The 12,308-nt window shown below is 41.8% G+C and overlaps 1 long non-coding RNA gene across 2 annotated transcripts in view; it reads left to right on the forward strand.

Moving 5' to 3' along the window:
* The window catches only part of LOC143271195 (uncharacterized), a 92,187-nt gene extending 80,238 nt beyond the window's left edge, over positions 1-11,949 (forward strand). For both annotated transcript variants that reach the window (XR_013048427.1, XR_013048426.1), the window contains 3 exons: positions 8,030-8,188; positions 10,704-10,989; positions 11,696-11,949. This is a non-coding gene — a long non-coding RNA (uncharacterized LOC143271195). The remainder of the gene's footprint in view (positions 1-8,029; positions 8,189-10,703; positions 10,990-11,695) is intronic.
* The last annotated feature ends 359 nt before the right edge of the window (positions 11,950-12,308 follow it).

A 12,308-nucleotide genomic window follows, 5' to 3' on the forward strand; every position in this document is an offset into this window, starting at 1 on the left:
AGCTATCTGTAGAGTACATCTAGGCTAATGCAGGCACCAGTGCACTTACACACACAAGTATGCAAACATCTCTGTAGCAGGAATCTTAAAAGGTCTTATTAATAAAATCAGACTTGAGCCAGGTATTGGGGTGAACTGGAAGATAAGAGAACCAGAACAAGCCACAGCTACCTCACCTTGCCGGATCCTCAGCTCGTCTCATTTCCTCAGACTGGAGGCCTCTGAGTCCTCATCCAGAATGGGTCTCAGATGAACTGCTGCTCAAAAGCCTGAATGCTTAACCAGGCCAAATACTTAACCAGGCCAAATGCTTCTAGTTTCTGGTCTTCACGCTTTATATATCTTTCCTTTCTACCATCACTCCCTGGGATTAAAGGTGTGAGTCACCATGCTTGGCTGTATCCTTGAACACATGGATTTCTGCCTCTGGAATGCTAGGATTAAAAGCGTGTGCTACCACTGCCTATCCTCATGTTTAATATTGTGGCTGTTCTGTCTCTGACCCCAGATAAGTTTATTAGCATGCACAATATTTCAGGAAACACAATACCACACATCTCTCTCACACATACACCATAATACACACACACACACACACACACACACACACACACACACACACACACACTACACACACATCACACTACACACACACACACACACACACACACACACACATACACACAAAGATGGACCAAATGTTACAGATAGTACTAAAGCTATCTGCAGAGTATATCTAGGCTGATGAAAGCACCAGTATACTTACATACATACAGGTGTGTATACCTCACAACCAATCAAGCACTCAAAGATACACTGGCATTGTAGACAATTCAAAGCAATCTGAAGATTTAGGCTACTACAAGTGCATACCACATGCACATATACTACACACACTATCCCCACACAAAGATGTGCCAGTATTATATAGTGTTCTACACACTGTGTCCACACAAAGATGTGCCAGTATTATATAGTGATCTAAAGCTATCTGAAGAGTAGATTTAGGCTAATGCAGGGAAAGGTGCACCCACCCACCCCTCTACACACACACACACACACACACACACACACACACACACACACACACAGGTGTGCCTATTCTATGCACATATACACCATACACACAGATAGATGATAGATAGATAGATAGATAGATAGATAGATAGATAGATAGATAGATAGATAGATGATAGATAGATAGATAGATAGATGATAGATAGATAGATAGATAGATAGATAGATAGATAGATAGATAGATAGATAGATAGATGATAGATAGATGATAGATAGATGATAGATAGATAGATAGATAGATAGATAGATAGATAGATAGATAGATAGATAGATAGATAGACAGACAGACAGGTGATAGATAGACAGACAGAGAGGTATGTCAATGTTACAGACAGTTCTAAAGCTTTATGAAGGGTAGAGCTAGGTTTGCACAGACACAAATGTACCCTTGAGCCCGACCATTAGAAACAATTGGATGGTGTGATATAGACTGTGGATCCCTGAACATTTCCATGGTATTTAACATTCTTTGGCATTTCAATGACCTTTTATGAGACATAATGCAAGCTAAAGCACTCATTTATTCTATGATCATCTGATTTTATCCAAAGGAAAATGAAAGTCGAAGCAGGTGCCCTAGGCTGAATCATAGATTGCATTTCAGAGCCTCTCAGCCTGACACTAATTTTGGCCATTTGCATGGGGCACTGAACTATCATTCCTATCATGGTATCCATGGCAGCTCAATTTTCAGAGAAACTATATGGAAACATTGACCTGCCACCAATTACAGTGATGTAATGAAGCCATGAGCCAGTAATTATTCTGCATTACCCTGATCAAGTAACATACAGCCCAGAGTTATCACAGTGAGGTCCCAATGCTGGCTTGGGATGGAAGAAAATGGCCATGAATGTCATTCCAAGAATATCATCAAAATTAGTTGGCAGGGTTAAAATGTAAGATGCTCCAGGCTAGAGATGCTATCATGTACTTCTGTCTGTCTCATAAATAACCCCTGCACAGTCCACAAATAGATGCCCCACTTTGAGTAACTTAACTTTTAAAATCATACTTAAAAGTTACCTGCACAGATAAAATGATCTTTTGGGATAGATCTGGTGGAGAATGGATGGGAGGAGGAGAATCTCTTAGTAGCATTTCAGTAGCTCAAAGCATTATGGGCCACTTGCATAGAGACTCAACATTTGCTCCAATAGTAATCTGATCCAATGGGCCCCTATGACTCTCACAGACAGCACTACTTGGGCTGAGATCTGCTTTTATATGGTTGTGATATATAGATAAGAATCAAGCCTGGCCTTGTCATTTACTGAGCACACCTCAGTGCAGTAGAACAGAGTTCACTATTAAATCACTGCTACCTGGCTATTGAGAGGCATCCCACAGTTGAGGTGTCCTAAAGCAGAAAGCATGGCTTCTTCAGATTGCTATGGTGTAAGTGTGCAAGTTTTGAAAATGGGGAAATAAGTTTCAATTGCCAGGAAAGACAGGAATGTCTTGCTTTGAAAGTTTCTATCATAAACACATTCATGAACAGCACATTCATACACTACCTAAGCATTTATGGATACACTTGTATATGTACACATACACACAACATATAGCCCCTACAAGAACATAAACAAAGAACTTGGATATTAGACAATTCAGTGTCGGCTTCATAGTTCATGGAATTTATTATCCTACACCAAGAACACTCCTCCTTTCACTGCATCCCTCTTTTCTTCCTTTCTCCACCCCCACTGCTCCTGAGAGCTGTGTACTACCAGGGTAGTCTGTCTGTCTTTGTAGGAAAGAGGCAGAATATTTAATAGCAAAATCTATGGACTCTGGGCAGGGCTATTTTAAGACTCATATGGGTAGCTAGGATATAACTTAATCAATAAAGTGTTTGTCTATCGTGCCTGAAGCTCTGGGTTCAATACCCAGCACTGTATAAACCAGGTGTGGCAGCTCACTTATAATCCAGCACTCATAAGGTAAAGGTAGAAATATCAGAAGTTCAAGGCATCCTTAGCTTTGTACAGATTCAATGTTAGCTTGACCTACTTGAAACCCTGTTCTGTACACCAAAACAACAGGACTCACATAGGCTCTGTATCTAACAGCATAGCAAATGTACAATCATACTTATATTCCACATAACATTTTGCACATAAATTGTGGGAACTGTTTTTCTAATGTTATTGATGAAATAATTTCCCTATAATTGTGCAAAGATTAGCATGTACTATAGCGGTCAAAGAAAAAGCTTTAGAATGCTGAAGTTAACCTGTCACCTTCTAAGGACACTCCATCCTCCAAGCATCATTCTTCTCTTTGCATGGGGACCCAATTCATTGTGGGGGCTGGTTGGATTGGGGAATGTCCAAATTTTCATGTTATAGAAACACTTTCAAGTTTTATGTACTTTGTCCCAGTGCAAGAGCTGGAAGGCCCAAGTGAAAATCCCTTTCTTATGGGACAATTTACCTGACCGCTTAAAACCTCCGTTTCCTCATCTGCAAATTAAGGCTAATAGCTGAGACCACCCTGGAGAGTACAGGGGCAGCTGGTCAGCAAGCTCTCAAATAGCATCAACTATCATTACCTTGATCATTCCATTTCAACTTTTATTACTTTTTTGCACAACAAGCTTTATAGCAACAATGAAAGACTTCTAGAAGAAAAATTCAGTGTCAGAACTAAACATTTTCTGTGTTCTGTTTCATGCTTATACAATTTCACAAATATGTAATCTTTTCATATTTAAGTGTTAGTTAATATTCTGGTTGTTTCTCTTTTTTCTTACAAGTTTGGATCAAAAATGTTTCTACATTGTTTTAGTTTTCATGTCATCATTGAATGATGTTAATTTACCATAATTTGTTTAACTGTTCCCATATTGCTGGCCATTTGGATTATTTTCATAGACATAATTTATGACTATGTCATTTGTACTTTTAATCTGTGTGTATTCTCAGCCTTTTGCTTTTGGAATGTAGTATTCCCACAGGTCACTTTCTACTCTGCAAAGTAACATTTCCTTTAATTTGTCTCAATTGCTACTAGATCAAGTTTCAAAGGGCTTCCTCCCTCTGGCTGCTACTCTCTCCAGGCCTCAGATAAAGAACAGGGCCAGGAAGGAGAGTAAAGTAACTCTCTTAGCCACTTCCAGGATCTGTAGATAAGATTCCCTATGCCTTTTCCATATGCCAGGCAAGACCAATCAAAGGTCAGTGTTGCTGGCTCTGGCTAAAGCCTCAAGGGTGAATTTGGAAATGAGTCCTGACACAGTCAGACCTCAAAAAAGACCACGCCAGGGAGCTGGAAGATGACTCAAGATAAAGTGCTCGCAAGCATGAGGACCTAGGTTTGATCCCCAGGACCCGTGTGAAAAACAAAAAGAAGTCAGGCTTAGTGGTATGTGTTTGTAACCCCAGCAATGGAGAGATGGAGACAGATGGCTCTCCAGGACCCACTGGCTGGCCAAATCAATAAATTCCAGGCTAAGGAGATACCCTGTTTCCCTGCCTCAAAAAAAAAAAAAAAATTAAGGTCTGTGGTGTCTGAGGGGTGTCACCCAAGCTTGTCCTCATTCTCATTCCAACATTTCCACATTTCCTCGGGGTGGGGTTCGCACCACCGTGTACAGCTTCGTCACTGTTTTGTGAGACTCTAAAGTACATAACATGACTGAATCTGACCCACAGATTCCTGACCACTGGGAACTGTAAAATAAAAACCCATCATCACAGTTGAGCAGCATCACAGTGCTCGACAGAGAAGGTGGTCCACCTAAGCCTAACCACAAAGGCAGAGAAGAAAGAGTAAATGGGACTTGAGATGGGAAAAAGGGCTTGCAGAGGATAGAATAGAAACGCCAATTGATAGAGAGGAAAGAAAGGAATGTGTGGGAAGCTGAGTCACATCCATGGAAAGTTCTGGAGCCACTGTCTAAGGACCTCTTCTTAAGTTTCCAAGATTCAGAGTTTATAGCAACTACCAGTCACATATCTATTCAAGATGAAATCAGTAAATAAATAACTCAGTTCCTCAGGGATGCTAGCCACATCCCAAGTGCTCAGCAACCACATGCGGCTCATGGCTACCACAACAATTTTTGTGAAAACAGAGAAAATTCCCAGTGCTGTTCTAGATGTTCCTGCTGTTGACGGAGTTGGTTACATCTCGAGAGGGGCCCAGCTCTGCCACTGTTGCCCCCCACTCCTGACTCTCCATCAGTTTCTGGTTTGCTGAGCACACAAACCTGAAGTCATATGACATACTTTGATATTTGTTCTTCTCCCCAGCTGGCCACCCATACAACACATCTTCTGTGACAACAGTCAACACTCAACATACCATTTCATCCAACACTCCTGGTGAGCCTTCCTTTCCTGTTACCCAGGCTGCCTTGACCTTCCACCTTTCCTTCATCCCTAGAGGACTTTTTGGATGTCAACCAACTTTCTTTCCTATTAGCCTCTTGAGAATAATCTCAGGGTGAAACTTACACTGCTTGACAAGCAGCATTTCTTCTTACACTCAGGTCTCAGCATTCCAGCTGACTTACGGGGTTGGCTTTCCCTGCTGACCTTTGCCCTCCCCAGCATGGTTAGCTCATTAACCATTTGACTATTACTATACCTTTAAATCAATCACCAGAAAACTTTTGCCCTGCAGTTACAGGTGTCTGGTGTAAAACTCTATCTCCCCCTCAGCTCGGTAACAGGATATTAAAATATTTGTATCAAGCACGCTGAAAAGCTCAACTGTCAAAGATAGCAATTTGGTGTCAAGTTCTAAGTGAAACAGACAGTCCCTGAAGGACAATTTGAAGAATCCGCTTTTGTCAAGCCTGGACAGAGGTTGAGGGAAGGGGAACAGCAGTAAATGAGAGCCATGAATGGAGTGGAAAGGTGACAGGCAGGGGCGGGAAAAGCTCTGCATCTGATGGGACTGAATTTTCACATCCAGCTCATATGTATTTCACACATAGTAACTCACAGGAAGTCTACTAGAAGGTGGCGGGTCAAGTGGCCAGTAAGCCAGGGGGGATTTATTTTCTAACTGTCCACCATTAAAGCTTCCATTTCCAACTTAGCTCCAGTCAGGAAAAGAAATAAGATGTAAGGAATTAGAAATAAGGGGTGATTCAGAGAGGCAGAAGTGAAGGGGAAGGCCAAATCAGGAGCAAGGGGAAATTAAATCTCCGTTCACCCAGCACAGCTGTGTGCTCTGTAAATGCTTTATTTCATCCATAAATGCTTTATTTCAACAGATACTAAAATGGAGCATTGGTATAAGCCCTGTTTACTCTCAAATTCTCCCTTCTGCTCCTTGTATGGGAAATTTCAGAACTATACTTCCTGGCCTGGAATATGAACCCCCTCTGTACTGGCAATGTACCCTGAAAATGAGAGAGTAAGGCTTTTGTATTCAGTCTCTGATTCAAGCCTAGCTTGGCTATACAACTAGTCACTTATAGCCCTTAGGGAAATGATTCATTGTTCTTAAACTCATAGCCTCAAGCAGTACAGCACAAAATAATTCCTGCCCTGTGGATTTTGTGTAAATTAAATGGGATCATTTACAAAACATTTGCAGTCACATGCTTACATCTGAACCAATCACAAGTGGCTCTGGATATACAGTTCGTCCTATTTGGGTAATCAGGGACAGATTCCACCCACAAGTAGCCGGAAGTTAGAGTCAATCTTGACTAAATATAACAGCAACAGGAATGTTATGGAATTCCCTTCAAAGGAGTTCTCCCAAAGAATACTGAACAGACAAAACAAAAACAATAATAATGAGCCACCGCATTGTGTACACAGTGCTGAGAAGGGATAAAAACTGCTCAGCACACATTTGTAGAATGGACACATTCTGTGTCCATTGCTCGTCTCTCCCATGCCTAAGTGAAGACACAAAGGCATGAAAACCGAGTCAAGATCCTGTCACAGCATCGTCCAGTGCTTGAGCAGGGCAGTTTGGATCTGTGCCTTCCCTCCTCTGAACATCTGTCCTTCCCCCTAAGCCAGACTAAGAAGCAAACCATTGTTGGGATTGTTGTACTAAATCAGGGGCCATTAAACACATACATGTTTGGGTGGGTGTATATATGGGAATATGGGAATGTATCTGCTGATGCACAGTATTTATGGACACATGGCATCCTGGCACTGGGATTCACAAATGCACAGGAAATAAGACCATGCCTATAATTCATATATATATATATATATATATATATATATATATATATATATATATATATATTTTATAAATGCAAACACACGTGTGTGTGTGTGTGTGTGTGTGTGTGTGTGTGTGTGTGTGTGTGTGAACTAACTCTTAAGTTAGGGTGGGTATTGCTGGTAGCAATGAGTTTGGCATCATTCCTTCCCCTATATCTTGTAAACTTCTGTGTTTGACCCATTACAGACACTGGTGGCAATAGGATCCTGACACTCTTCTTACTTATTTAATATCTGTGCAGTTCTTACCCAAATGCTTTGGATAAAGAAATGAGCTGTGAGTTCATGCATTGTGTGTGTGTGTGTGTGTGTGTGTGTGTGTGTGTGTGTGTGTGTGTGTGTGTGTGTAAGAAAGATTTAGCTGTCCCTCAGGAGTTTTCAATCTGTTTTTCCTATTGAAGTTTACTCAGAAACATTGGCTGGGCAGTGACTGTGATGAGACCCTAGGGCTCTTTGTGTAAATTGAAAATCCTCCTGAGCTTGCTTCTGTTTTTGCTAAGGGAATCACACTAAATGTGATAATTCTTGAGAAACATCCTCACTGTCAGCTTCTAATTGTGCTTGTTCATAAGCAGCTGAATGGGAATAGATCATCTCAATCCATCTGTGATTACAAATCACCAAACATAGAAACATCCCCATCAGACCAAAATAGAAAAACCTCACCTTTAATAATTTCACATGGAAAAAAGACTGGGTCACATGCTCCCGGAGGGAAAGTGGCATCTAACACTCTCTGTCTGCAGCTTCCTCTAGTAATTCAAAGATGCATATGATCTGAGGTTTGACTGGAGCCTACATTCTCTGATAGCCACATATGAAACACTTTCCACACCAGCTACCCAGACGTATGCTGTGACCAGACCTCTCAACCTCTACGAACAGCTATGATTTTGAAATCAGAAGTAAGCTAATTATATTTTATTTTTAGATAATTCTTTTCATAAGTAAATTTATTCTCTTTTCTTAAGAATTTAATCTTTGTTTAGAACTAGAAAAGAAAAAGAAACATTGTGATATTTTCAAGTCATCTACTCCTTGTTTGATTTACTAAGTAGATAAGCTGAGGCACAGGTGATTAAGTATCCCCATCAAAATCTAGTGCACAGAGTAGATACTTAACAAATTTTTGCTGAATTGAACTGAGCTGAATTTTAGTCTGTTATTATTTTCTGCATAATTGGTAATTTGCAATGGAAAGAATAAGTAGGTTCTGACATCTCAGTCATAGAAACTAATGTATGGCAGCCACTTGTGAGTACACAAGGCCAGAAGTTGCCCATCTAGTCTCTAACTAAATATTCCACCCAAGAAAGAAGCATGACAAAGACTGGAAAGTAAAAGAGTCTTCTGATCCCAATGCTTCTCTGAGATCTAGAAAATTCCTTGAAAGGAATCTCCTTTGGGAGGTCCCCTGACTCCTAGTCAGCTTCCCAATACTATTGAAAATAGCCAATTTATAAGGCAAAAGGATTTATTTTGGTTCGTGGTTGGGGGGGGGTGCTTTGGGGCCTATGGTCAAAGGCAGAACATCATAGTGAGGAGCATGGTGCAGAGCAAAGCCACTCACTGCATGGTCAGGGCGGGGACCAAGAGAAAGGAAAGGCTTGGGTCATGGTTCCCTTGGAAAGCACAGCTCCAACGGCCTAATTCCCTGCTAAGACCTCATTCCCATGAGGCCCTACCTCCCAATAGCACCAAGCTAGGGACCAAGACTTCAAGCACTTGAGACTTTTCATTCTGTCAGAAGTCTCTCCCTCTTCCTCCCACCCACCCCTTCTCCAGTTTCCCCTGCCTCATCTCCTCATAGCTGCACCTCAGGACACAACGCTCTTATCTCACACCTGTCAGCATCCCAGTTCTAGGGTGATGCACTTTTCGTGTTTGATCTCTTCTAATCAATTACCCATAAACTCCACATATGCATATCTTTACATTCATTTTAAAGATACAAGAATGGAGGCAGAATGTAGTGGTACTCGTTCCACTCATGACCTTGGCCTATACAGCTCAAAGGAGATGGTGCTTCTTGCCATTGTATGTGACCTTTTTTTTTTTTTTTTTTTGGTTTTTCGAGACAGGGTTTCTCTGTGTAGCTTTGCGCCTTTCCTGGAACTCACTTTGTAGACCAGGCTGGCCTTGAACTCACAGAGATCCGCCTGCCTCTGCCTCGCAAGTACTGGGATTGCCACCAACACCCAGCTGTAAGGCTGTATGTGACCTCTTAAAAGGAAGGGGAAGGGGTCACGAGGTTTCCTTTCCTGCTTCCTGCTTCCTGCTTCCTGGTGTTATCGAACTGCCAGGTGGATTCACTCCTGGTCAGATCAGAGGACAACTTCAGCTGTCTACTTGGTTCTGTATTCATGAGTGTATTTCCTCAATTTATATCCTAATAAATTATCTAATACTCCTTAAGCAGACTACCATGGATTTCTCACATTATGTGGTGCCCAATATGGGGCACGAATACATGACCCTGAGATTAAGAGTCTCATGCTCTACCAACTGAGCTAGCTGGGCTCACCAGAGCTTAGCCAAAGGAGCAGTCCAAGGTGACCAAGGAGTAAGTACCTAAGAAGTATCAATGTGGCTTCATCTCTTCACTGCTGGGAATCTCCTCCCTTTCCCTCATCAGCTTTGCCTAGGAGGACATCTCATAATTCCTTCCTTTCACAGTCTTGCTCACCAGAATTTGAGATGTGAGGTTCCCATATAACTTCACAGAGCATTTGCTTTGCATCGAAGTCCTCTAGGGATGCCAGGGGTGTTACCACCTTTAAGAAGGAAGGACTGGATATGAACACAAAGGCACCAGAAATGAGCCATTGGCTGGGGTGCTTCAGGGTGCGCTGAGACTTCCTCATCAGGATACTCTGCAGAGTCACTGCACAGGTGAAAGTTTGATCTTTGAACTATTTAGGCCACCATACTGCATGAGTGGAGGTTGGGCTCACTGTAGAATTCAGGCAAGTCTTAGCAAGAATGTAAGGCTGGCTTTCCAAGAGTCTAAATGCATGAGGGACCAGGAACCTGCTAGGAAGGAACTCACTGCAAGGAAAAGAACCTAGGTACACTGTCTGAGGTTGGAAGGGAGAGAGAGACTCCGTACATCAATGTGTGTTCTGATTGGCTCTTCTCTGAAACGCCCATGAGTGAGTAAGAGCTCAAGATGTTCCGCTCCAGTCCAGTAAATAGCTATTTTACTGTAACAGAACACAATGACCAAATAGGTAAACAGAGAACCCTGACTCACTGATCCATTTATAGGCAAAATATGCCTGTGTCTACAAATCAGTCCCAAAACAAGAGCATATTGCCACTACCCCCCTTTCATATGCATCTTGGTGTCAATATTGTTCTTGTTTTAAAAAACAATGTGTGATATTTTTCTCAAACCAGCCTTTTTTTTCCTTTTTACAGAATTCTTGCATGAGGAATTTGCCGACTACCATTAGTCCCTCTTAGAGGGACTCAATCAACTCAATGTGATGGCATTCATCACTCAGTAAGGGACCAAGGGAGTCCTTAAGAGCTACATTTATTGGAGTTTGATGCCAAACAATTTCTTCTTAAAAAATCCTTTCTCTGGTGGCTGTACCTGTTGATCATGCCCAAGAGGCCCCTCTCCCTGAAGTCAGGCCCCAGCAACCTCCTACCTCAGATGAAATCCAATTCTGACCAATTTGATTTTCTGTACAAATTGCTGGTAAGTTTCATGTTTAGACTGGCTTCAGTATCATTTTAACAATTTTGTAATGTCATTGACTCTTTTGCCTTTTCTGATTAGATAGATGTAAGCAAATCACTAGTGTTTTATGCCCTGAAATATATAAAATGCCTCATGTCTTCCCCTCAGCCAGGAATGCTCTTAAGAGCTGATCTTAGCCAAGCATGTACTATGTACCAGGAACTGTGTCAACTCCATCACAATACTCTTAGAAAACAGATGCTACTATGGGTCTGATTTTATTGGTTAGGGAAACTAAGGCACAGAATAAGTAACTTGCCCAATTTCACACATCTAGCCAACAGAACTAAAACTAAAAGTCTGTCTGCTTGATACTAAAACTGAGCTCCTGATTGTTCCAACAAACTACATCCAAGAAGAATGTTCTTCAAGCCCATCCCCATAGCCAATCATTTGACCTCAGCCTTTAGAAGCCTGGTCCACAATAACCTCCCTTGGTGGGGACTTGGGAAATGTAATGAGATCTTGTTCTGTAGCCCAACCTATCCTAGAACTCAAGATCTTCCTGCCTCAGTCTCTCAAGTACTGGGACTGCAGGCAGGCACCATCATAGCCAGACAGGGTCACTTAGTTTATAAGCCCTTCCTGGCTCCCACAGAGAGAAGCTCTTCTTCTGAGCCTCTTTGGCCCCCACGAACACATTGCTTTCTTCTGTTTGCCACAGGGGCCTTTTGTTATCATGGCTGATCTTCATACCAGATTATGAATTCCTCTCAGACAAGGACCTCATCATGTGCTTCTGTGTCCCTCAGAAGTCTGACACATGACAGATGGACACATGGATCAACCACTTACTTGAGAAAGGAACCACAAATTAACATCATGCTGTTATTTGGAGGAAAGGGGCTCCCACAATCTCCCTCTCCTTTGGTTCTCTCTGCATTGTGAGGCATGCTATAAAACATTCCAGAAGCAGTCCTCAAGATCTCATCATTTACCTCTGCAACCAGGCTTCTCTGGGCCCCTTTCTCTTTGCAGCCACCATTTAGGAAGAGAAGTAGGCTGGCAGGTTTAAGTTTGGTGAGCATACCCATTGTCTATCATGAGATCCTCATCTTCCACCACCAGCAACTGTTCCCTTCCATTCCTATGGCAGAATTCTCTGCAAGAAGATTAAATCAAACATTCTGAGCCTGCAACAAAACAACAGACTAATTGATGTTTTGATTTTTTTTCTCTTCATTCAAGCTTAATGATCCTCTCCTTACGATTACCCCATAATTACTGTTCAGAGTTCAATGCATTCGTTCAGTAATGAGGAGCCATGAATTCTTTCT

The sequence above is a fragment of the Peromyscus maniculatus genome, chromosome 1, assembly GCF_049852395.1.
Source record: "Peromyscus maniculatus bairdii isolate BWxNUB_F1_BW_parent chromosome 1, HU_Pman_BW_mat_3.1, whole genome shotgun sequence".
NCBI lineage: Eukaryota > Metazoa > Chordata > Mammalia > Rodentia > Cricetidae > Peromyscus > Peromyscus maniculatus.